Genomic DNA, 21,696 nt, shown 5'->3' on the forward strand with positions numbered 1-21,696 from the left:
TGTGCTTTTATTTCAAGGATTAGAATTTAAGGAAAACAATTTCAAATGCTGATAAAGCCTAATTAAATTATGGACATAATTCCATCTGTAGGTGATATTCACATATTCTTCATTTTCTGTTTTTAACTAAATGGCACAAGAATGTGGGGGGAAGCTGAGTTATCACTCCACTTTTTAAGTATACATACAAATTTGATCTCTTAGGATAATAATCTTACATAGCAGTTGAAATGTTTATAAATAAGAATTAGAATCTTCTTGTGATATTAATAGCTGTCATTCATCAACTATCCCCTGTATCACCCACTTTTTACTGTAACTCTGAAAGTTACTATTTTACTTCATTTTTACCATTTTTTTCGTGTGTATATATATATGATATATATATATATATATCATATATATGTATATATATATCATTTGCTTTGTTAGTTGCTTGTTTTAGTTTCTAAGTTGTGTCTGACTCTTTTGTGACCCCATGGACTGTAGCCCCCCAGGTTCCTCTGTCCATGGGATTTCCCAAGCAAGAATACTGGAGTGGTTTGCCATTTCCTTCTCCACTGTATCACATACATACTCCATATATATATATGTAGCCATATTTAGGTGTAAAATTCAACACTTTATAGTAAATTTGTAGTTCCCATCACCACAAAAAGATCTCTTGTGTTCATCTGCAGTCACTCTTCATTCCCACTCAAATTGTGAATGGTCACTAACTCACTTTCTGTCTCTATAGGTTTCTCTTTTGTAGACATTTCATATGAGTGGAATTTTATAATCTATGCTTTTTAAAATGTACTTGTAACATATTTGAGGTTTGTCTATGTTGTAGCATGGACAGGCATTTGTACTTTTTACACTTTTTGTTATGATACTGCTTGAATATTTATATACAAATCTTTGTATAGACACATATTTTCATTTCTCTTGGATGGATACTCAGCAAAGTAATTACTGGATCATATAGAAAATTTATGTGTTAATTTTTAAATAAGTGAAAATAGCATCTTTTTCTATTTCCATGAGGAATGAATGATGGTTCAAATTTCTCTACGTCATCTCCAGCACTTATTATTGTCCAGAGTTTTTATTGTAGTCATCCTAGTGACTGTGACTTAGTATCTCACTGTGTTTTTTGTTTGTATTCCTCTGATGGCTAATAATATTGAGAGTCATGCAAGGAAGTACTTATTGGCCAGTCCTATATATGTTGTCTCTGATGAAATTTCTATTCAAAAATTTCATTTTTATCTTCTGGTAATTGAATATGATTTTAAAGTATATTTTACATAGAAGTCTTTTATCACATATATGCTTTGAATTTTTTTTCCCCAATCTGTGGCTTGTTTTTTTTTTCATTTATTAATGGTATCTTTTGAAGTTCAAAATGTTTGAAGACCAACTTATCTTTATTTAATCACTTGTGCTTTTGATGTTGTATCTAAGACTTTGCCTAACCCAAGGTCACTCTTTCACATTATTTTTACTATAGAGGAAACAGGCTTAATGTGACCAAGGAGACACTTAAGTGCAAGACTGTGTTCTTGTGTAAGATATTGTCCTTACATGACTTTCCTCTCCACCCACTGCTACCAGAGTAGAATTCAAGTGAAGTCTGATACTGTGCCAGGATTTTTACAAGCTGAAAATTTTTACAGAAAACAGTCATTTAGAGTGACTGAAGTTCACACAGAAGAACCAGATGTGTCTTCTGAGAAAATTGTCTTCTAGTTTCTTCAGTGCACCTTTGGGATAAAGGTAAGAAAAATGCCTGGAATACAGTTTTTTTTACCAGGGAGTTTGAATGAGGTAATACAAGTCTACTTTTAGAGTGTGAACTGGTTAGTCAGCCCTGTCTTACTGGCTGAGCTGTGGTCCTCACTGAAGAGGGAGGAACAGAAAAAAACAAATATTATATGAAAACTGGGGGACACATTATTAAATTTGGAGTGATCAAAAATTTTAATTGTATCATAACTTCCCAGTCTCAGGTGGGCCTCCTGAGTGTATGAACTGTGAGGTCCATGTTGGATACTGATGAAATAATATTTTGTATGAATTTGTTATTATTTGAAAGTTGTACTCAAACTTGAAATGTTCTATAAGCAAATACATAGTATAAGTTTCTAAGGATCATTTAATCACCCTAAAATTGAAAAGTATTTTCTTTGATTTTAAGACCTGTAAAAGTATTTATTTAAGCTCGAAATTGGCCTCTGAACTTTAAAAAAAATTTTCTATCTGAAACAAATTTTATAATACAACATTGTAAATCAGTTATACTTCAAGAGAAAAATAAACTTTAAAGAACAAATTTTATGTGGAAAACAGGAGACAAATTATTAAATTTGGAGTGATCAGAAATTTCAACTGTATTACCAAATTAGAAAAATTGCCTGTTGTGATTTGTCAATAATTAAGACTAATCACTGTGTATACTGTTTTGATGTTAAAACTGACCAGAGAAATTTTACGACAAATAAATTGTGGAGCCTGGCTCATTTTATATATTTAGAAAGCATTTCAAAAATGTTCTTATGGAAGGCAACCTCTAAGATAACCCCCAAAGACTGCTATACACTTGCATTCCAACTGTTGTATAATCTCCCTTCCCACAAATACAGACTAGATGTATGACTTGCCTCTGAACAAATAGAATATAGCAGAAGCATACATAAGCATAGCACTTCCAAGATGAAGTGACAAAATGGCTTGCTCTGCCTCTCACATTCACTTGCTCTGGAATAAGCCATGTTCATGGTATAAGCTGCACTATGGACAGGCCCACATGCTAGACACTCGTGCCTCTTGCCAACAGCCAGAAAAGTCTTGTGGCTGGGAAGTATCAGTCACTGGCCTTGGGGAGTGGTCATGTCTCTCAAGTGATCCTCATCGATGAGGTTTTCAAACCTTCAGAAAAGTAAAAATATCCTTAAAATCAATACAACTTTTGGAAAAGCTAATTATTCCAATTAAATGGACACTGGTCAAACCAAGACAGGGTGAGTTCAATTTAAATATCCTTCTATTCTCCAAGCAAGGGCTAATGAGAAAAATGCTCCAAGGAAGAGCTCCAAGCTAATGAGGAAAATGCTCCAAGTAAGGACTAATGAGAAAAATGCCACCAGCAGCCAATACCACCACACTATCTGTAGGAAGAGTAAGCTTGACTGGCATGATGACATCATAACTGAAACAGTTCCTAGCATTTTTTTTCACTTGAGGGCTGCACTGAAGGACCAAGGATATCTTGCTCATTCAAACTGCACATTATTTTTTTTTCATTTATTCAACAAACATTTATTGAATGACTTCAGCATGCTTTAAACGGAGAATATAGCAATAAACAAAGTAGATATTGTCACTACCCTCAGTAGAGCTTGGACTCTGTTTATCATAATAAGTGTAATCCTTACTTAATTGACAATGCCTGCTCATTCTCAAGGTCTGGGAAGACAAGAGTGTGTCCCTTCAGCAGATTCATGTGCCAGAAACTGCTATGTCACAGGCCCTGTCTGTGTCCATCAGGAAAGATAAACACGAGAAAACATTATTTTAAGTAAAAAACACTACTAAGTGAAACTGCACATTCTTAATACTTGATATTCTAACTATTAAAAGTAAGGGATTTATTTTATATTCCTGTGTTCAGTGGTAGCTTAGCAAAGGACATAATTCAAGATCAAACAATTAAAGGGAGCAAATTTCTTACTTCTCTTTAGTTATAGTGAATGATTATAATATAGTGAATGATTCTAATAACTAGATACGGAGAACATAGCAATAATGAAAATGAAAATAAACAGGAAATGCTTTAAGACAGCACTGCTCAAGGTGTACAGATGGCCTGCAGTATCAGTAGCATCTTTCATTAGAAAAGCAGATTCCCTATACCAGCCTCAAACTACTGGATCAGAATCTCTGAGGCTGGGGGTCCTCCCAGTAATTACTATGTCCTCTGGCTTAAAACTCAACATTTAGAAAACTAAGATCATGGCATCTGGTCCCATCACTTTGTGGCAAATAGATGGGGAAACAGTGAAAGACTTTATTTTGGGGGGCTCCAAAATCACAGCAGATGGTGACTGCAGCCATTAAATTAAAAGACACTTGCTTCTTGGAAGAAAAGTTATAACTAACTTATACAGCATATTAAAAAACAGAGACATTACTTTGCCAAAAAGGTTTGTATAGTCACAGCTATGGTTTTTCCAGTAGTCATGTATGTATGTGAGAGTTGGACTATAAAGAAAGTTGAGTGCCAAGAACTGATGCTTTTGAACTGTGGTGTTGGAGAAGACTCTTGAGAGTCCCTTGGACTGCAAGGAGATCCAACCAGTCCATCCTAAAGGAAATTAGTCTTGAATATTCATTGGAAGGACTGATGCTGAAGCTAAAACTCCAATACTTTGGCCACCTGATGCAGAGAGCTGGCTCATTTGAAAAGATCCTGATGCTGGGAATGATTGAAGGTGCAAGGAGAAGGGGATGACAGAGGATGAGATGGTTGGATGGCATCACTGACTCAATGGACATGAGTTTGGGTAAACTCCAGGGGCTGGTGATGGACAGGGAGGCCTGGCATGCTGCAGTCCATGGGGTCACAAAGAGTCTGACATGACTGAGCAACTAAACTGAATAAAGTTTGAGAAACACTAAAGAAATTGTTTTCCAAATGTGACCTTGTCCTGAAACCAGAGAGTCTCCAAGGCTAGGTAATATAATATGCAATTCTACATTCTTTTTTTTACACTCCATTGAGGATTACATGTTAGTAAACTGCTGCTGCTGCTGCTGTTATGTTGCTTCAGTCATGTCTGACTCTGTGCGACCCCATAGACAGCAGCCCACCAGGCTCCCTCGTCCCTGGGATTCTCCAGGCAAGAATACTGGAGTGGGTTGCCATTTCCTCCTGCAGTGCATGAAGTGAAAAGTGAAAGTGAAGTTTCTCAGTCGAGTCTGACTCATAGCAACCCAGTGGACTGCAGCCCACCAGGCTCCTCCATCCATGGGATTTTCCAGGCAAGAGTACTGGAGTGGGGTGCCATTGCCTTCTCCATTAGTAAACTAAGCTGGACTAATTAATGATTATTCATAATTTATGTTCATAACTTAAGACCAATTGCTCAAGTTTAATGATGAAATTAATTTCACTATGTATTTTAGATATCTGATTGCAAAACTCCTGCATTAGAAAATAGTAAAAAATTCCATGTTTTTTTCAAGAATGACATTTGGTTACCAATGCATCATCAGGATATACCATTGGACTAGTTAAATGTGCTGCTGACTGAAAAACCAGATTTGGAAAGTAGTACTGGACTTATTAGACATAATTAACAGTGATATAATGCATCTAATAGAAAAGGCAATGTCAGGCTTTTACGATATTTTCCTTTTACAAAAAGATTTTCTGGAAGAAGAGACTGAAGTAGTTTGGATGGGAGATTCAAAACTCATTTATTTTTCTTTTTTTTGTTTCTTCCTTCCTTCTTTCTTTCCTTCCTTTCTTTCTTTCTGTTAACATTTCTGTGCCCCATTGAAAGAAGTCATACTGTTTGGGACCTTTCCTGGTCCCCAGGTTTTGGAGGATTTGAGGTCAGAGGGAATAAGGATGGGGGTTCACATATCACCACCTTGTGTTCGAGGATGTGGAGGGCAGTGCCTTGTGTGGGGATGGGGCAGGGGATTCAGGAGAGGAGCAAGTCTGATGGATCAGGACTCAGAGAAGACTATGTGAGGAGTTTCTGGAAGGAAAAGAAGGATTGAAACAAATTTTCCCTTCTTCTCCTGTGAGGCTGTGAGTCTCTCTGAAAAGTTCTTCTTCGCATTTCTGAAAGCATTTTGGTTTTGTCTTTTTTTTAACCTATGCAGCAAGAGTAACTTTTTCTAGCAACTGTGAAATGGAAACATGAAAATCAAAGTAGAAGAGGGTAAATGGGAAGGGGGTATGCACAGAGTGCTCTTCCCAGAATCAGCCTGACATCATCATGTCTATTAATACCTGCCATGTTTAATATCTTTCAATTCAGTCATGGAAGAGTTTTCCATGGCCTCTAACGAAGATGTTCCATATACCCTGACCTGGGAATTTTTCTCTCCCCTTCAACTCAAGACACCTTTAATCCAACCTCTCTCTTCTCCCCAAATTTCAATCCTCCTTGTGTTATTATCCCTTTCTCATGGATTTCTAGGATAAGACATCTGGCTCTTTCTTCATACTCATTCCCTTTATTCTACATGCTTGTGGGCAGCATACCATGTAAATTTCTTCCACTTGGAGGGGGTTTAAGTATCTATAAATGGCTCATAGATATAGTTGTGTAAGGGGAATCAGGACCTTGGCCCAAGGATGCATTACTGTTTGTGTTGACTGTTTGTTTTTCCCTGCTCTCACATCCCCTCCCTTCCCTAATTAATAACTACTTGAATCTGTCAACTGGAACTCAGGGAAGGTCAGGGATGCTGAATGAAGCTTATTTCTTGTAGTCAAAGAAATGAGAGACACAGAAAGGCTTTGTGGCCAAGAACCCCACTGGGCTCTGCTCCATATCATTAATAACTGCCTTACTCTCAGTAAGGGAAGAAATCTCAGCCTCTTCCCCAATTCCACCAGCAAAGGAAAAGTTGGGAATGTAGATTTTCATCCTTGCCAGATGTAATGAGGCAATGCAGCTGACTCCTCCAACCCCTGGGGGTCAGAGAAGGCTTGAGTAAGTGTTGCTGGAGCTGCTCCAAGTTTTTGCTCACAACTTTGAACATCTCTCCACACCTCTGCCACCTTTAGCAGTGGTGGTGGTTTAGTCGCTGAATCATGTCCAACTCTGCAACCCCATGGACTATAGCCTGCCAGGCTCCTCTGTCCATGGGATTCTCCAAGCAAGAATACTGAAGTGGGTTACCATTCTCTTCTCCAGGGTATCTTCCTGACCCAGGGATCAAACCCCGGTCTTCTGCATTTCAGCCAGATTCTTTACTGACTGAGCTATAAGGGAAGGCGTTTAGTGGGAGAGAACATAAATCTTTAAGGTAAAGGGTTCAGAGTTAAGACAGGAAGCTATACACACACACACACACACACACAGATGGAACAAGCTGAAACAAAGATGGTGACAAATCTAGCTTCCAATAGACCTTGAGTCTCATTATATGTTGATTTCACCACTTTAGCATATTAAATGGCACACCTATGGGTGGTCAGGACCAGAAATTAAGGACCAAAAATGGATAAAAAGGAGGTGGCACACTTCCTTGGAAAAAGCCCTTCCCTTCCCTTGTGGACTAGTGCATATGACTCCCCATCATCCACCTCACTCTTCCTCTCTTTGTCTTTATTCTTTACAATTAAATTCCTCTCACCAGGTGGGCAAGAAGTTGATCTGTGAGGGAGGGGTATGGGAGGGGCATGGTTAGTTCCAGCTTCTTCATTCTTTGGCCAACCAACCAAAGCTTGTGCTGTTTTGATCTCAGCTTCGGTTTCATTATTTGCTTACTCAAAAAAGAATCCTCCCCTGCTGAAGCAGAGAGCCTCCACTGAGCTAGGCCTGAACAAGGTCCATATGACTTAGTTTGACAATATAAGGAGCCAGAATATTCATCTTTAGCAGTTGTTATGAGTGCTGGTGGTATTGAGTGTCAGTCTCAGCAGTGTCCCTGAAGACCACAGAGACCCTGGACTTCACCTCCACCCTACAAGAGCAAAGCACTCTGACTCCTCACTGCTGAGGTGGTTTCAGAGTCAGGATGCTCACCACCATTCAAAAGTAATGGGTCTTCCCATGGTGTCAGGTTAGGCAAAAGGAGAAGCAGGAACAAGGCACCCATGCCCCTCCCAGCAGGAGGTATCAGTGAAGGTCCAGTGAGATCCAGAACTCTCAATCGCACTGAGCAGTAACAGGGAAATCCTTACCCCCCTGGGTGTGAACAAAAACAAATTCAAGACCTAGAGACCATAACCTGGATCCCCACTTTTACCAGTCAGTAATGACGTGGCTTGTCTTCCCCTGTGAGAGTGGTTTCAGGTCGAACAGAAGATTTATAAAAGCTCCAGAATCTCAAAATGTAATACTCAAAACATTTAGGTTTTTATTGAAAATCACTCATCACTAAGAACCAAGACAATCACAACATATATGAGAAAAGACATTCAATGGACACCAACAACAAGATGTCAGACATGTTGGAATCATCTGATTCCAACATTCTTACGTAGCACTGATATTTCATAGGGAGATAAAGAGGCCTGATGTATTTGCAGAAAGAACATTCAATAAGTAGGAAATGGGAGAAAACAAAAGTGCTGTCTTAATTTACAAAATCTTCGCATTGATTTCTAAACTGTTTTGCAGAGTCTTGCATTAAGAATATGAAATTTATTGATTATTGGCTTTATATACAGCGGTATGTTTATGTTCATCCCAAACTCCTATAACTGAGTCACTTTGCTGTACACCTGAAACTAACACAACATTGTAAATCGACTACACTCTAATATAAAATAAATTTTAAAAATACATTGTTAAGCTTTTTTAAAAAGGAAACATAACAATAATGAAACAAAATACTTGAGAATATAGGCCAAAAAAGAATATGAAACATAAAGTTGTAGGGAATCCACAGGGCTACAGAAGTCTGGTATAAATCATCATTTCTTTATTCCAAAACATGTTTTACTGCCTGGGATATCTACTACTATAGTCCAGAGCTTGGGGAAGGTCCTTGGTTTCTCACCTTTTGGATGTGGGTACATGATATAGAAGCACTTATAGATTATGGGAAGTTGCATCTCTCCCATTTAAAAATCCTGCACCTTTGAATAAACTCCATAAATAATAGTGTTAATCACAGAGAACAAGATAGTGAGAGATACACTGCATGATATTGCCATGGACCCTAAGACTTTTCAGACAGGGGTCTATGGCAAAAAGGAGGAACCATCCCCGTGTTAGAAGAATTCAGTTTCTTTTCCAAGCTCAGGGTCTAACTGAAAAAAAATTACTTACCTCTCTGATCATCAGTTTCTTCATCCAGTGTGTAAGGTGAGGGATTTCAAAGCCAGTCGTAAAATGCTATCATTCTGACTACTCAATATAAATACCTATAAGCTTCACAGATGTCTTACAAAACAGAACATGTTATTCATATGCATATTCAGGATTACTTTGTTCAGTTCAGTTCAGTTCAGTTCAGTCGCTCAGTCATATCTGACTCTTTGTGATCCAATGGACTGCAGCATGCCAGGCCTCCCTGTCCATCACCAACTCTCGGAGCTTACTCAAACTCATGTCCATCAAATTGGTGATGCTATCCAACCATCTCAGCATCTGTCATCCCCTTCTCCTACTGCCTTCACTTTCCCAGCATCAGGGTCTTTTCAAATGAGCCAGTTTTTCACATCAGGTGGCCAAAGTATTGAAGTTTCAGCTTCAGCATCAGTCCTTCCAATGAATATTCAGGACTGATTTCCTTTAGTTGGTTGGATCTCCTTGCAGTCCAAGGGACTCTCAAGAGTCTTCTCCAATACCACAGTTCAAAAGCATCAATTCTTCTACAACTATATAAACAAAACAATCTATGTGTAAAAATTATATCCAAATTTCTATGAAAACAGTTGTATATTTTAATTTTTATCTTTTTCAGTAGTGTACATTTCATCTCCTTAAAAGTACCTTCTAGGGATACTGAGTATATACCAACCGCCGGGTCTGCTAACCCAGAAAGCCACTAGCATGTCTTACATATTTGCTCTGACATCCCATTGCCTTTTGGCTAAAGTGAATTCCTTTTTTCCATTTGTGAGGGTCTCCAAACCCAAAGGGGCATTGCAGTAGCACAGCAGAGATCTGGTGTGCTCACATCATGGCATAAGAACCCACATCCATGAAACAACTATAGTCCAACTTCAAAGAAAGAGGTAAGTGGCCTGTGCCAAAGAAGAAGTAGTATTCCATTTTGCATCAAAGAAGGAATAGAATTTATGTTGCAACTTAGACTTTAAAGTTGTCAGAAGTATTTCACTTGAATTCACTTTGTAAGGATGGTAGCAGGGAGGGAAGAGAGAATCACTGTTTCAAAAGTTTGTAGAAGATATAAATAATAAAAATAAATGTAACTGCTCTTTCTAAAAAGAACACTTACCCTTATCTTTGAAGGCCTCTGCTGTTCCTTTTAACTTGTTTGTTACTTCTGCTTTTCTTTACAGTTTCAATATACTGTTAAATGAGATATTGTTTTGACTTACATGTTTTTGAATTTTAAATACATGGAATTAAACTGTATGTGTTCTGCAACCTGCTTTTTTCCTAAGTGTTATAATATTCATTCTCATGAAAATTTTGCTGCAGTCTATTGTCATTGTTTTATAGCATCCCTTATAAAATTATTTTAAGCAAATGCATCCATTCTTATTGATTGTTTTTCCTCCATTTTCAACAATACAATAGAAACAGCTATGAATATTATCAGATAAGGTTTCTCCATAAGGGAGTTGAAATTTCTCTAGGTTATATATAGTGTAATTGCTGTGTCAAAAGGTTTACACCTTTATATCTACTAAATTATGAAAAACTGTTTTCCAAGGTGATTGTAACAATTTGCATGCCCACAAGCAGTTTAAAGACAATGTCACCCTTTTTGAATGTGTTAAAGTTGGTGTTTGGGAAATGATATCTTGTTGTATTTAATCTACAGTTTCTTAATTACTGAGGCAGCACACAAAGAGAAATAATTTTAGTTAGTAATAAATGCCATGAAAAATGAATAAGCCAAGGAGAAAGATGGCAAGGGCTGCCATCTTTGGAAGAAGGATTGAGGGAGAGGTCTCCCCATGGAGGATTGTCAGTGTTAGAAATAAGTGAGGGTGGGATGGGGAGGGAGATGAAAGGGAGGTTCAGAAGGGAGGGGATATATGTATATCTATGGCTGATTCATGTTGAGGTTTGACAGAAAACAACAAAATTCTGTAAAATAATTATCCTTCAATAAAAAAAAATAAATTAAAAAAAAGGAAAGAAGTGTTAAGATGGGGTGAGCCAGATAAGTAGGGTGGGGACAGGGGTCTGAAGGGCAGATTGAGGGGTTCTGGCTCTAGGAAGAGGCAAAACGTTCTTTCAAATACTGAAACTAAATATTTTTAGTTGATGAGTTAGTGAACAGGCCAGAAGGATCTCAGCTAGACTGCGAGATTTAAACAGATGCTGTTGAAGAGGAAACAGAGCTTTGGGTATGAAAAGGGAGATGGTAGGAGCCATACATGGTGCCTATTTATTCTCTTAATTAGAGTCTGAATTACTTTGCATTATAAGAAAATCACTTGTGAAAACAAATTTTTAAAAATCCTTGAGAAGAATTAACCTGTCATGAATTATGCAAATATTTTAAGCTTAAAAGAACAATTAAGATCTTTCTAGATGTATGGAATTGAAACAAACTTTGATCTATTAAATTTAAGACCTGTGTGGTTTTGTAGGACAATGCCTTCGTTGTGTTAAATCTGGATGAAGCATTTCCAGTCCTTCGGAGATGCCTGTTATTCCTCAAGTTTTATTATCTGTCATCCCATTGAATCATTCATTTTCTGGACTGAAAAATAAATGAATGTTAAGCTGTCTGGAATGATAAGCTGAGTTGAATGTTGTCATTCATCCAGGAAAAGGATTCATTCGTTATTGATCAATGAAGTCTAGAGGCATTTTCCTTTCTAAAGGAAACTTTTCTAATTTTCCTTAGTGGATCACTTGGTGCACTCTTGCAACCAGATGCCAAGATGAAATCAGACATGTAAGTTATTTGCCAGGGAAATGCCTACAAAGGATAAAAAAGTGATGGAGCAGGAAGAGGAGGGAAAAGCATTCACACTGCTTTGCAGATCTGACACCTGCAAAGGGAGACAAGGAAATAAGGAGGGTTGTGGAGGAAGAGCCTCAGATTTCAGTGCAGCTCTGAGAAGTCTTGGCTAGGTGTACAGGGAGCCCAGGGGCAAAGTCTGCCAGCTTTGGGAATCCCACACAGGGCAGAGAGGCCCTGATGCATTATGTAAACATTGGCTGGGAGCATACTGGGGAGAGCATCAGCATAAACGTTGTGTGGTGATACCAAAGTTCTGGAGGCACAGCAGCTAGAGGCTGTCACTTTCTCACCCTCCTCACAATAGGTTTTTTTTTTTTTAATTTTTAAACTTTACAGTATTGTATTAGTTTTGCCAAATATCGAAATGAATCCGCCACAGGCATACATGTGTTCCCCATCCTGAACTCTCCTCCCTCCTCCCTCCCCATACCATCCCGCTGGGTCGTCCCAGTGCACCAGCCCCAAGCATCCAGTATCATGCATCGAACCTGGACTGGCGACTCGTTTCATACATGATATTATACATGTTTCAATGCCATTCTCCCAAATCTCCCCACCCTCTCCCTCTCCCACAGAGTCCATAAGACTGTTCTATACATCAGTGTCTCTTTGGCTGTCTCGTACACAACGTTATTGTTACCATCTTTCTAAATTCCATATATATGCATTAGTATACTGTATTGGTGTTTTTCTTTCTGGCTTACTTCACTCTGTATAATAGGCTCCAGTTTTCATCCACCTCATTAGAACTGATTCAAATGTATTCTTTTCAATGGCTGAGTAATACTCCATTGTGTATATGTACCACAGCTTTCTTATCCATTCATCTGCTGATGGACATCTAGGTTGCTTCCATGTCCTGGCTATTATAAACAGTGCTGCGAAGAACATTGGGGTACACGTGTCTCTTTCCCTTCTGGTTTCCTCAGTGTGTATGCCCAACAGTGGGATTGCTGGGTCATAAGGCAGTTCTATTTCTAGTTTCTTAAGGAATCTCCACACTGTTCTCCATAGTGGCTGTACTAGTTTGCATTCCCACCAAGAGTGTAAGAGGGTTCCCTTTTCTCCACACCCTCTCCAGCATTTATTGCTTGTAGACTTTTGGATCTTGAAGGGAGAATTGAAAAATGTCCCTCCTTAGCTACTTCACTTAGAAATAAAATCTATAAAATTGGGTATATCAAGATGCTTACAGTCTTTAATGTCTGCAGAACAATGAAATATGATAAATACATCTGGGCTTCTAGTCAATATGCTGACCTATCAGTCATAATGGATAAGAATATGTCACTTGGGACTTCCCTGGTGGTTCAGTGGTTAAGAATCAGCCTTGCAATGAAGGGGACACAGGTTCAATCCCCGGTTGGGGAACTAAAGTCCCACATGCTGCAGGACAACTAAACCTGTGCACCACCACGAAGACCTGACACAGCCACATAAATAGATAAATATTTAAAAAATAATATCTCCTTGTTTTCCTAATGATATTGAAAAGAAATAAAAATTGTTTGGTTCAAGGAATCATTTTAAAGGACTTTGCTTTGTTTACAAACAAATTAAAACCTCACAATATTTTTTTTCAGCTTACAAATTAGACCAACGTAGAGACATATTCTGTAGTCTTCTTTTTCAGGGATTCTCTTTTGTGTTCTTATCCTCTGCTGCTGCTGCTGCTGCTAAGTCGCTTCAGTCGTGTCCGACTCTGTGCGACCCCATAGACGGCAGCCCACCAGGCTCCCCCGTCCCTGGGATTCTCCAGGCAAGAACACTGGAGTGGGTTGCCATTTCCTTCTCCAATGCATAAAAGTGAAAAGTGAAAGTGAAGTCACTCAGTCGTGTCCGACTCTTAGCGACCCCATGGACTGCAGCCCACCAGGCTCCTCTGTCCATGGGATTTTCCAGGCAAGAGTACTGGAGTGGGGTGCCATCACCTTCTCCGTTCTTATCCTCAGGCACCCTTAACTGGTTTATTGTGAATACAGTTTCTTCTGCATAAACCCATACTAATTATTTATTTGGAATTTCATACACAATAATTACTGTCCCTGACCCAGTGTTCCCAAACCACTCATCTATCTCTAGAATATTCTGTGGTTAGTGATGCTGACATAGGACTATGGAAAGCAGTCTTCCTTCAGTGTTTATTACACGATATTCAGAACTCTCAGACTTGCTTGCCTCATTGACTTTATTCCTATTAATACCACATCCCATTAAAGTGGAAAAACACAACCACCACATACACATAAAAGAGGCCAAGTTTAATGAAGAAACTTTGTCTTCAACATCTCTTTGTTTTTAATGTTTGGTTTATCAAATTTACAATAGGAAAAGGGGTGAATAGGCTCACTTACTAAAAGCAGAAGTGGAGAATAAAATGAATTAGCCAATTAGAGCAAGGGTACAGCATGCAGTATCAGGTTGGCCATCTGTGCAGGAGAAGAGAAAGCTGCACTTCTGCAGGAGGTCTCTCTAAATGAGGCCACACAACCCAAGAAGGTGCTGAGAACCCTGGAAGTTGACATACATTCGTGCTGTCCATCATGTGATCTGCCTGTGTTTATACCTCTTTCTGTCTCAGTGGAACTTCTTACTAGCTGGCATGATTTATGCAGAATTAGCCCCACAATTGCAGTAAATCTGGGAAGAGAGTAACTTTCCAGATGAAAATCAGTATTTTTTGCTTTCCCAATGGCCTCACATTCTGGGACCCTGACTCCACCTAGGCATTTTTGCCTTTGAATTGCTCTAACTGATCACCTAATTTTCCTTGCTTCTATCAAGAGTCCTAAGCCCTCTTTAATGGAAACAAAAAATGTTCAATGACAGCTGCTGTGGGAATACCCATCAAAAATGGAACACAACACTGTCACTGAACACAAGTCACTGAACTATTAGAGGACTTTGTTGTTGTTGTTTAGTCATTAAGTATTTAATTCTTTTGCAACCCCATGAACTGTAGCCCTTAATTCATGGACCTAACGTTCCAGGTTCCTATGCAATATTGCTCTTTACAGCATCAGACTTTACTTCCATCACCAGTCACATCCACAAACGGGTGTTGTTTTTGCTTTGGCTCTGCCTCTTCATTCTTTCTAGAGTTATTTCTCCACTGATCTCCAGTAGCATACTGGGAACCTACCGACCTGGGGAGTTCATCTTTCAGTGTCCTATCTTTTTGCCTTTTCATACTGTTCATGGGCTTCTCAAGACAAGAATACTGAAGTGGCTTGCCATTCCCTTCTCCAGTGGACCATGTTTTGTCAGAACACTCCACCATGACCCATCCATGTTGGGTGGCCCTACACAGCATGGCTCATAGTTTCAGGAGTGACTCTGGGCTGCCTGGAGATCCTGTAAATGTCAATGGTCAAACAGGAGATGCTAACAGTGAACATTGACATTTTAGGAATCAGCGAACTAAAATGGACTGCAATGGGCAAATTTAACTCAGATGACCATTATATCTACTACCGTGGGCAAGAATCCCTTGGAAGAAATAGAGTAGCCATCATAGTCAACAAAAGAGTCTGAAATGCCGGAGTCAACAAAAGAGTCCATTTTGGATGCGATCTCAAAAACAACAGAATGATCTCTGTTCATTTCCAAGGCAAATCACTCAACATCACAGGAATCCAAGTCTATGCCCTGACCAGTAATGCTAAAGAAGCTGACAATGAACGGTTCTATGAAGACCTACAAGACCTTCTAGAACTAACACCCCAGAAAGATGTCTTTTTCATTATAGGGGACTGGAATACAAAAGTAGGAAGTCAAGAAATATGTGGAGTAACAGGCAAATTTGGCCTTGGAGCACAGAATGAAACAGGGAAAACATAGCAAATACCCTCTTCCAACAACACAAGAGAAGATTCTACACATGGACATCACCAGGTGGTCAATATCAAAATCAGATTGATTATATTCTCAGCAGCCAAAGATGGAGAAGTTCTATACAGTTATCAAAAACAAGACTGGGAGCTGACTGTGACAGAGACCATGAATACCTTATTGCCAAATTCAGACTTAAATTGAAGAAAGTAGGGAAAACCACTAGATAAATAGGGTATGACCTAAATCAAATCACTTACGACTATGCAATGGAAGTGATGGATGGGGGTTTGTGACACTGTACAGGACACAGGGGTCCAGATGATCCCCAAGGAAAAGGAAAGCAAAAAAGCAAAATGGCTGTCTGAGGAGGCCTTACAAATAGCTGTGAAAAGAACAGAAGCAAAAAGCAAAGGAGAAAAGGAAAGATATACCCATTTGAATGCAGACTTCCGAAGAATAGCAAGGAGAGATGAGCCTTCCTCAGTGATCAATGAAAAGAAATAGAGGAAAACAACAGAATGGGAAAGTCTAGAGATCTCTTCAAGAAAATTAGAGATACCAAAGGAACATTTCATGCAAAGATGGGCACAATTAAGGACAAAAATGGTATGGACCTAACAGAAGCAGAAGATATTAAGAAGAGGTGGCAAGAATACACAGGAGAACTATACAAAAAAAGATCTTCATGACCCAGATAATCACAATGGTGTGATCACCAACCTAGAGCCAGACATCCTGGAATGTGAAGTCAAGTGGGCCTTAGAAAGCGTCACTACGGACAAAGCTAGTGGAGGTGATGGAATTCCAGTTGAGCTATTTCAAATCCTGAAAGATGATGCTGTGAAAGTGCTGCACTCAATATGCCAGCAAATTTGGAAAACTCAGCAGTGGCCACAGGACTGGAAAAGGTCAGTTTTCATTCCAATCCCAAAGAAAGGCAATGCCAAAGAATGCTCAAACTACCATAAAATCGCACTCATCTCACAAACTAGTAAAGTAATTCTCAAAATTCTCCAAGCCAGGCTTCAACAGTATGACTGTGAACTTCCAGATGTTCAAGCTGGATTTAGAAAAGTCAGAAGAACCAGAGATCAAATTGCCAACATCCATTGGATCACTGACAAAGCAAGAGAGTCCTAGAGAAATATCTACTTCTGCTTTATTGACTATGCCAAAGCCTTTGACTGTGTGAACCACAACAAACTCTGGAAAATTCTTCAAGAGATGGGAATATCAGACCACCTGACCTGCCTCCTGAGAAATCTATATGCAGGTCAGGAAGCAACAGTTAGAACTGGACATGGAACAACAGACTGGCATCAAATCAGGAAAGGAGTATGTCAAGGCTGTATATTGTCACCCTGATTATTTAATTTATGTGCAGAGAACATCATGAGAAATGCTGGGCTGGGTGAAGCACAAGCTGGAATCAAGATTGCTGGGAGAAATACCAATAACCTCAGATGTGCAGATGACACCAGCCTTATGGCAGAAAGTGAAGAAGAACTAAAGAGCCTCTTGATGAACGTGAAAGAGGAAAGTTAAAACATTGGCTTAAAGCTCAACATTCAGAAGATTAAGATCATGGCATCTGGTCTCACCACTTCATTTCAAATGGATGGAGAAACAATGGGAACAGTGATAGACTTTATTTTCTGGGGCTCCAAAATCACTGCAGTTGGTGACTGCAGTCATGAAATTAAAAGACACTTGCTCCTTGGGAAAAAAGTTGTGACCAATCTAGACAGCATATTAAAAAGCAGACACATTGCTTTGCCACAAAGGTCCATCTAGTCAAGGCTGTGGTTTTTCCAGTAGTCATGTATGGATGTGAGATTTGGACTATAAATAAAGTTGAGTGCCAAATAATTGATGCTTTTGAACTGTGGTGTTGAAGATTCTTGAGCATCCCTTGGACTGCAAGGAGATCCAACCAGTCCATCCTAAAGGAAATCAGTCCTTAATATTCATTGGGAGGACTGATGCTGAAACTGAAACTCCAATATTTTGGCCACCTGATGCGAAGAGCTGACTCATTTGAAAAGACCCTGATGCTGGAAAAGATTGAAGGCAGGAGGAGAAGGGGATGGCAGAGGATGAGATGTTCGATGGCATCACCGACTCAATGGACACGAGTTTGAGTAAACTCTGCAAGTTGGCAATGGACAGGGAGGCCTGACGTGCCACAGTTCATGGGGTCACAAAGAGACATGACTGAGCAACTGAACTGAACTTTAGCCCCCTAGGCTCCTTCATCCTTGGGATCCTCCAGACAAGAATACTGGAGTAGGTAGCAATTTCCTTCTCTGAAGGATCTTTCCGAACCTGGGATCAAACCCTCGTCTCCTGAATTGGCAGGCAGATTCTCTACCATTAAGCCACCAGGAAAGCCCTATCAGAAGACTTACTGCAAACCAAATAATTAAGTATTCTGCAAATCATTGTTCACACTGGAAGCCAGACCAACCAAAGCCAAGGAAATCCCCTGACTGACAAATATGTTAACTGCTTTCCAAGAAAATTCAACGACCCACATACTTCCCCTTGGTTAATCTTCTTAAGAGATGGAAACCTAAACTTGCAGAACCTTAGACACAACAGCCAGCTAACACCTGAGGCTGAAAAGATCTCACTGGAAACAATCTGGATGTTTTGCCACTCAGATGGATTTTGGAGATACTCTGACAGCCACTTGATCTCTTGGTTTCTTGCCCAAAATCTAGTCCACAGTCTCCATAAAATTACAGATCGGAACAAAAGAAATCTTGAAAATCTCTTTTACAGGTATTGGAGAGACAGGATGATGAGACTTAGCTCTATTATTATATGGCCCAGAGATCATGTATTTGTACTTCTGTGGATAAAGATAAATGGATAAAGTTTAAATTAAAACTCTTGATTTGTGTCTGTATGTATGTTTTTTTCTGTCTGTGAATGTGTAATAATTTTCTACCTTGGGACAGTGTTACAAAATTACACTATGAAATTTCTTAAAGGGACCTCTATTTTGATTAGCTTAGAGATAAAGATATTCAAATTGAATAGTTCTAAAATACCCAGAAATTAAGAAAATTGAATTTATGATGTTTTTATACGCTTTAAAAAGTATTTGCAACCCCATTGACTGTAGCCAGCCAGGCTCCTCTGTCCATGGTCATTCTCCAGGCAAGAATACTGGAGTGGGTTGCAATGTCCTCCTCCAGGAGATCTTTCCAATCCAGGGATCAAACCCAGGTCTTTCACATTGCAGGTGGATTTTGTACCAGCTGAGCCACTAGGGAAGCCCAAGAATCCTAGAGTGAGTAGCCTATCCTTTCTACAGGGGATATTCCCAACCCAGGAATCAAACTGGGGTCTCCTGAAATGTAGGCAGATTCTTTACCAGTTGAGCTATCAGGGAGGCCTGTTCCTATAGAAATTAACTCAAAAGTTTTAAAATTCAAGTTTACATAATTAAGACAAGACTTTGTCAGAAAACTAATAATAGTATCGATCTAATAAAAACAGTTATATTTTCAACACTATATGTTTTTATTCTATTCAGATACAATGCTCATATACAATGCTGCTGCTGCTACTAAGTCACTTCAGTCATGTCCGACTCTGTGTGACCCCATAGACGGCAGCCCACCAGGCTCCCCTGTCCCTGGGATTCTCCAGGCAAGAACACCGGAGTGGGTTGCCATTTCCTTCTCCAATGAGTGAAAGTGAAGTCGCTCAGTCATGTCCAACTCTTCGCGACCCCATGGACTGCAGCCTACCAGGCTCCTCTGCCCCTGGGATTTTCCAGGCAAGAGTACTGGAGTGGGTTGCCATTGCCTTCTCCATATACAATGCTACCCTTCCTCAACTTATATACGTTTTCCAATTGAATAAAGCAGCAATTGTGAAATTGTGAAATTGTATATGTTTCAGATGTTTCAGATTATGAAAAATATACTTTGTGTTTAATCAAAATGAACCATTACTCAAGCCAATCTTATCACAAAAATTCTTATGATTAGTATGAAGACAGTTTCCTCTTTAGGTAACTTAAAATCTTGGACTCATGCTAAATTGAGTTAAATAATAGTTGTCTTTAGCTACCTATATCATTTCAAAATAAGATAAAATACTAAAAATTAGTTGTTATTTTATTGCATCTCTAAGCATATCCATGGAAACTCTTAGTTGCAGCACGTGGGATCTAGTTCCCCCACCAGGGATCAAACCCAGTTTTCCTGCATTGGGAACACAGAGTCTTGACCACTGGACCACCAGGGAAGACAAATTTTGCAGGAACTTTAAAAAGAAGTATTCCCAATTCCTTTTTCCTATCCTTGTGATACGGCTGTCAATAATTTCACTTATCCATGTGCCATAATTCCTTAACACATTATTATTATCACATCAAAGAGTTCTTTTTATATTGCTTAAGAATAAGAAAACCAAAGGATTTCATTTTATCTTCATTCATTTCTGCTAGGAAGCTCCTCCATTACTTAGATCAAACTTTCTGATCTTTGTCAGTTGTTCCGTCAGTTTATTGTTGATGGTAATGTAAGTGCCAAATGACTCAAATTCTTCTAATGTTCTTGTTTGTCTCTCCTCTTGATTTTGGGGCTTCCCTACATACTATTCCTCAGAGAGAGCCTGTATCTTGCAGTTGTTTGCCCTGTGATCTCCTTTTACCATACTGGAAACCTGCTTCCCAGGTGGTGCTAGTGGTAAAGAACCCACCTGTCAATGCAGGAGACATAAGAGATGCAGGTTGGATCCCTGGCTCAAGAAGAGGAAGGCATGGCAACCCACTCCAGTATTCTTGCCTAGAAAATCCCATGAACAGAAAAGCTTAGTGGGCTACAGTCCATGGGGTCTCAAAGAGTCAGACATGACTGAAGCAACTTGGCATGCACACACATGACTGTGATGGTGAGCTTTGGGGGCAGGAAAACATTCTATAATCTTTCAGTAAACCCCAGTCTCTACTGGGCCTCTGTTTGAGGTTGTGAACTCCACAAGTGTTTCTGACTCTCCCCTGTGATATAACTCTTTACCCTGCCTCCATTTCTTTTCTTGGCTGCAGCATCCAATCTGTATCCTTGAAGCCCATCCCTTGTTGATATGTCTCCCTACCCATTCATCCCATCACATGAGAAAGGAAAGAGGCAGAAAGCTGGATCAGGGGGGAATTTATTTCCTCCGTTGGGATGGGATTTCAGAATTGTACTCTGGCCAAGTTTTTTCTCTAAAGGGTAAGATTCTGCTACATAAAAAGCTCTGGACACATTTCAAGACAGTTTATATCCACTCCCCCGCCCCCGGCCCCCACTGCCACCTCCTCTCACCACCCCTTCCAGAGCCCCCAGGGTAACTTTCTCCATCCTTACTCTGAGAACCTGGGGGGCAAGCCCCGAAGGCTGTGATTCCTGGGATTTTTCCCCCTTTCAACTAGTCATGCTTGGCTTCTAGCAATTTGTGAAAATTACCATTTAAGTCATCCTGCTAGTCTAGGGCTCCTGCTGCAAGTAAGTGGATCTTGGCTACTGTAACTCTCTGGATATGCCTGTCTCTACAAATTTTGTGCTGACAATTAGTCTTGCAACTTTAGGTCTTTGTTGAGTCTAAAAAAAAGTTATTTATTTCCAGTTTTTCCAGATTTTTATTTTTTTAAGGATAGACATGATGACTTCTGGAAATTGCTTCTCTTAATGTTAGCATCTTATATAATCATAGTACAGCTGTTACTACTAAGAAATTAATATTGGTCCTACATGATTAGGGCTTCCCGGGTGGTACAGTGGCAAAGAATCTGCCTGCCAACGTAGGAGACGCAGGAGACACAAATTTGATTCCTGGGTCGGGAAGATCTCCTGGAGGAGAAAATGGCAACCCACTCCAGTACTCTTGTCTGGGAAATCCAGTCCATGGGATTGCAAAGAGTCAGACACAACTGAGTGACTGAGCATACAATACACTATTAACTGCAGAATTCATTCTAATTTCACCAGCTTTTCCATTAATGTCCTTTGT

At 39.5% G+C, this 21,696-nt stretch overlaps 1 protein-coding gene across 2 annotated transcripts in view; it reads left to right on the forward strand.

Annotated features, from left to right (window-relative positions):
- The first annotated feature begins 1,630 nt into the window (after positions 1 to 1,630).
- Positions 1,631 to 21,696, forward strand: part of LOC147367284 (spermatogenesis-associated protein 31E1-like) — a 40,172-nt gene continuing 20,106 nt past the window's right edge. The window contains exon 1 of one of the 2 annotated variants that reach the window (XM_086414392.1): positions 1,631 to 1,761. The gene's annotated coding sequence lies outside the window, so the exon portion shown is untranslated. Of the gene's footprint in view, positions 1,762 to 9,800; positions 9,917 to 21,696 lie in introns of those variants that run through there. The other variant, XM_086414393.1, reaches the window with a different exon arrangement.

The sequence above is a fragment of the Bos grunniens genome, chromosome 8 (genome assembly GCF_055505025.1).
Source record: "Bos grunniens cultivar Pamir isolate PY7600 chromosome 8, Bosgru_T2T1.0, whole genome shotgun sequence".
NCBI classification, from domain to species: domain Eukaryota; kingdom Metazoa; phylum Chordata; class Mammalia; order Artiodactyla; family Bovidae; genus Bos; species Bos grunniens.